Source organism: Megalops cyprinoides, chromosome 4 (assembly GCF_013368585.1).
Source record: "Megalops cyprinoides isolate fMegCyp1 chromosome 4, fMegCyp1.pri, whole genome shotgun sequence".
NCBI lineage: Eukaryota > Metazoa > Chordata > Actinopteri > Elopiformes > Megalopidae > Megalops > Megalops cyprinoides.
Window position 1 is genome coordinate 33,954,700 of NC_050586.1, and position 6,046 is coordinate 33,960,745.

Genomic DNA, 6,046 nt, shown 5'->3' on the forward strand with positions numbered 1-6,046 from the left:
CATTGCGGGAAGCAGTCTCTGAAACCCTGACACTTAGTGCCTTCCTTGATTTTGTGAAGCTCATAATGTATTTTTTAAAAAGATATGCAATATTATTGGGAAATCCCATCACGATTCGTAACTGTAGCAAAGCAGAAAATATCCAACAGGAAATGATGGCAGTAATCTTGGTTGGAAGGCCCATTATTGGCTGTAAGATGAGTTACCTGTGCATAGTAGAATGTGCTTGTCGACCTGGAAGCCTTGAAAGCACAATAAATTTGAAAACTGCAAGCCAGTGGACCTCAGGTGTCTTGAACAGGAGTCTCTTGTAATGCGTTTACACAGTGCCATGAATACTGCAATGGAAATAAAAAAAAAAGCATATTTCATAATATTATTTTTTTTACATAGACAGGTAGCTCCATTTTGGTAATAGCTCAGAGGGCAAATGAGTCTTATGAATCATTCTTGAAAATATCATTTGAAACATTAAGATAGGTAAGGTAGCTGTGCAATTTGGTCCCTGAGCTCTAACACTGACTGGCAAGCCTGAATATCCTGAATAATATGCAGTATATCTATCAAGTACCCAGAGACATTATGTTAATAATGGCTCTATACAGTCTTGTGCTGAAATATTCAAGAACTCTCGGTATAGAAATATTTTAAAAATACATTAACTGTACCAAATTTATTCTGTGCTCTACCAATTTAAATTAATGTCAGATATTTTATTGCAAATATAGTCTTATGTGTGATGTCAAATCACTGTTCTACTAAATGGGTATTTTAAAAAGAAAACAAGACCCACATCTCATATGAGCACCTTTAAGATAAAACAACTAATGCTTGCAAAAACGTAGAAAAGTTCATGGAAACAATGAAAAAAGAGACTAAACATGTTTCAGAAAGGCAGTATATGTTACTGTGTAATATGTAATATTAATACATTAATAGTGTAAATAAATATTAATAGTGTAATATGGAAAAAAATATATAGTACAGTACTCTGTGTGTGTGTGTGTGTGTGAGAGAGAGAGAGAGAGAGAGAGAGAGAGAAAGGAAGACAGAGAGAGGTGTGGAGGGTGTGGGAGGTGAGGTAGCCTACCATATGTATTTGAAACTGGGAAACTGAGAAATTGTTTCAGAATGCTTAAATTATATGGAGAGATTCATCACAGATGGATGAGCTGTATTCATAACCACTGAGATGTCTTGATATCAGACAGTCTTCCTACGTCTGTTTTTTTGTTTGTTAGTTTTTGTTGTTCTCTTTGCTGGCAGTGCCTTTTTTTGCACTGTGGAAGTACTTGAGAGCTCCTGTAAACAATAGAACGTCTGCTACAGTATGAGCCTTTGGTGTGGGTGTTGAAATATATGGCAATCTACTGAGACCAGAATCTTATTTCTATAACTTCAGTTGGCATTACTTGAATGATCATTAAATAACTAACTAATCTCCATACCATGTGGGGAAAAGCATGCCTATTTTAGTATAAGAGATTATGTACTTTTTGGATACCACTTGTCATTTTTAGTTACATATAAATGAAAATATGTTTGGCTGCCATCTAGTTTAATTATGTTTTAACTTAGGTTAATGGGGATGAGTGTTCAAGTTTGGTAAATCTGCATATGTTTAACAGAATTTCATGGCAGTGATAGGGCCCATAACAATCATACAAAAAAGAGGCAGTCAGCTCAGACCTGATCATGGAATTAATGAATGAATGAATGAATGAATGAATGAAAAAAGAAAGAAAGAAAGCATGAATAAATGAATGAATGTAAATTCAATATGAGATTCAGACAGCTGGGCATTTACAGAGGCAATTAAGGTTAAGTACTCTGCTCAAGGGTACAACAGCAGTGTTCTACCTACAGAGATTCCATCTTCCTCTAATGTATCCCCATCCATTAATACACACTGCTTCCCCAAGTCAATTTAGAATGGATTATATTATCAGATAATATGTAATTAACAGTTAACCAATCCACTTTCATGTGCATTCAACACAAGTGCCTGTTGCATATAAGAAATGTTGGAACCTAATTCTGTCCAAGTGGAATTGAGTGTATGGAAACGTGTTAGAGATAGGCCAGCTTTCTTCAGTCATATGAGAATGGCACGGGTCCAGCCATTTCAACATTCAACACAGATGCTTAGCTATTGAGTACCCCATTCCTTCTGCTCAATCTAATCAGGGCTGTTCAGAAGAAAAAAGAAAAAAAAAAAAACGCGATTGTTTCTGATGCATTTCACGGTTCATTACATCTGTTTTTTCATACTTCCTATTTCTGTGAAATTCAAATGCCGATTTGCATGTGGAATCAGCTGGGCCACAATCCTGTTCATGTGGAATCCAGTGTAATGAAATCTGGCAAGTAAAGAAACATTTTTCCAGGCCGGGTATTAAACACATAAGCCATTAAAAAATACATGCGCAGAATGCCAAGCCCTTGAGAAATTGTCTCTCGTTTCATCATGTGACTTGCTCATGTCTCGTGTTCTTCCAATACACGTGATTATTTGAGTTTTTACACAGATGGCTTGATCAGAAGGGTATGATTATTATGTGTCACTGTGACATGTCTGTAATATTGTGGCACTTCTTCACACAGTGTCATATATGTGTCATATGATGCTACGTAGTGAAAGCAATTGCACGTCTAACAAAAACATTTGAGTGCCAAACTGTCCGACTGTGCTGGCGTAACACCCAGGCTGACTATTTTGGCATTTGCGCAGTACTTTTAGGTCACCATTCCCAGTAATATGTGTGCTGTATACACCAAAGAAACATAACTATGTCCCTTTGTCTCGCAGCTTGACATTTACTATATATAATTTTTCTTTTTATTGTACGTATGTTTTTCATCTTCACCCTGTCTTTCACTCTCCTTACCCTTTTGATTTATTAATTTTTTAAAAATATAAATAAAGATTTTTCTCACCACACCTTTGGTGGCAGAGATGTTCATTTCTTTTGGCTAGAGTCACAGCCTTTTCTATCAAAGCACTGGGCTGTATTGGCCATAGCCAAGGGGCGATGACCTCATCCTCCCTGCTTGTCTGTCTTAAATGGAGGAATACTCCAGGTAGTGGAGTGATTTTTTTCAGCCTGTGATGATGACACAATGGGAAAGCTGACGATCCCTCGAGTAGCTGCCAATCAAATGGCCCTGCTGCCAATGAACGTAATCATCAAAACCCATGCTGTCTGAACTGAGAGAAAGACGTCAGCAAAAATGTGGACTTTGAACCAACTTGCGTCATGCTTCTTACATGGCACAGAATTAAGTAACTGGCTGATGAACTGTCTGATGCCTTTTAATATTATGGGAAACCTTTGTAGTATCTCTCAAGACGTAATACTAGCATGTGTTAAAACATTTACATGATTGGTTTCATTGTTCCTCTTAAAGGCATACCTCTTTTACAAGGGACAGTCAGTCATTTTTTAATTGTTCAATCATTATAAATCACTCCTTCTGAAAATGGCATTTAATGAACCTGGTGATTTGTATTTGTTTTTTTCACTCAGTAGGATTCAATGATTGATAGCCAAACAGTTAGTGATCTCCTTCATGCGGTCAGCATACTAAAGCAGGAGGGGCTGAAGCAAACTTGCATTTTTATCAGACCACCCAAAAAGTGAGAGCTAATGATTTCACTCTTGAGGACAGAATTATGCTGATTAGTTTTGAAATCTGTTTTAAAAAAAATCCAATATTTTACAAAATAGGACCTTTGTCTAAAACTATACATGTGACATAACTATACATGTGATGTTCCACAAAGGTGAGACATATTACCAGAACACATCCTAAGAGAAACATTTTTCATTTTAAATACATATTTATTGAGCAACACATGTTGAGACGAACATTTAGTTGAATTCATATCATATACATGAACTTGATTTTATACTCCCTCTCAATGATTTAAATAAATGGTAAAAAACCAATGCAATACTAACATGTATCCATGTTTGATACAAACATAAAACCTTTTTTTCTCATTTCACTTCTCTGATATCCATTTAACATTCTATTTGCAGTTAAATCCACAAGTACTAGTAGATCAATGCAGAATTATCACATTTTGAAGTACTGAATTAGAAGGAAAGTTGAAGACAAAAAATCATACTACTTCTACACAACAGAATGAATTCATTACATCAAAGTCATTTGCTCTGATATGATGTTGGAAAATATTTTTCTGCACTTTGGTAGTAGGTGTGCTGTCTCTGTAACTGTTTTGTCGCATTTCTTTCATGAGAAAGTAAAACAAAAATACTCATTTCTAGAAGGCCTTAATTGAACGTCGGACTTTTCATAGGACTGCATAAGCACTTCATTATACTGCTCCATTTGAGATTACATTTTGTAATTCAGTACGTTTTAGAGCAGGTCGTCTTTGTTTTATGTCATTTTGGAAGATTGTAGAGAGCAATTTGTCAGCCCCCAGACCTCTGATGTGACCTTAAATTCCTCGTTAAGGTCAGAAGCGTGGGCTTGACTGGTACAGATTGACAAAAATCATCCTGAAAGGTTATGTGCACTACTACAGGGTATTTCAGAGTGAGGTGAATAATCTGAAATCTCAATGACAGCTGAAGATCACATTCATTTGAAGAAAGCAGTAACAAGCCTACACCGTGTGACTCATGGGCCGCATAAGAGGGTATGGGGAACGGGGCCGTGGAAACGATTCGTTAACAGCGAGCCCCAGCAAGGTGAGAAACGAGCACAGCTCGTGGCTCCGCAATCATTCCTGGCTTCAGTCTTGCGAGGAAGCATCATGAATGCTGAATGTGACAAGAATGAGGGGGTAGACAGCCTGCTACACTGATTCAGAGGAGATAGCTGATTTTACAGTTGAGTGGGCTAACCTCTCGCTTGCTGTATGCGGTTTCTTGCCAGGGAATGGCCACAGCTGTGCAAAGATAGAGGACAGTCTTGAACTGCATATTGAACTGCTCAACTTTCTTGAGCACTGTGAATCATCTGGCCAGGTTCAGGGACAACTGTAGGACTCATGAGACACATACACTGCATGTCCTGAATTACAGATACCGAAACAGTAACCATTCTAGGGGACGTGGGGGTTTAACAATAGTGATACGTGGTGATTTCTAATAAAAAATCTAACTACGTGTGCCATTCAAAACTGAAATATTTTCTGTGGAACTTTAAAATATATTGCTCCAGTATTAATCCAGAAATAAAATTACAAGAGTATCAGAAGCTGAAATTGACTCACTGCTTTTTGAAACAACCTTTCCATTACAAATTCCTTTCAGTCGATCTATCTGAAATATATATTTAAATGCACTTATTTAACCCCTCCAGATGGTTCACATCAAACACTTTTATGCTCACAATAAACTTTTGGTCTGTTTTGTTTTCATTAAAAAAAATCAGTTTTACACAAGGAGCAAGATGGTTGCAGTACATTATAGTTTTACAGGAGAAAATAAGGAACATACATGAGCCGCATAAAAGGTATCATACATACAGTATAAATGCATAAAAACACTGCAAAGCTTTAAACCATTTCAGAAATGCTGTTTCCAGATTAATCAGGAATCACTATTTCAACAGATAAAAAGACTTCTTACATTACAGACACCTAACAAATAAAAAACACTTTCTGCCATCAAGACACAGTATACCATATTTAATTTGACAGTCAATAGTAGAAATGGCATTGTACTGAATAAGATGATGATCAAAAACAAGAACAAAATAAACTGGTTCCACAGTACAAATGAATAATTACATGCAATGCTTCAGTATATTTATTCCAAAAAAAATCTGTTCCATCCCAGACTGCACAATTTACGGGGTATGAAAAAAAGAAATCCCAAGTTACATACACGTATTTGCAAGCAATACAAGGAAATTCAAGAAAATCATAGATAACATTTTCAGTCTTCAGATCATACTGTCAATGACCTATTTCTTGAGTTTCACTCATGCAATCCTTGCAGTCATGACAAAAATATAATACATAGCATTCAACATTCTGTATCTCTTCTCTCGTCTCTTTTTAATGACA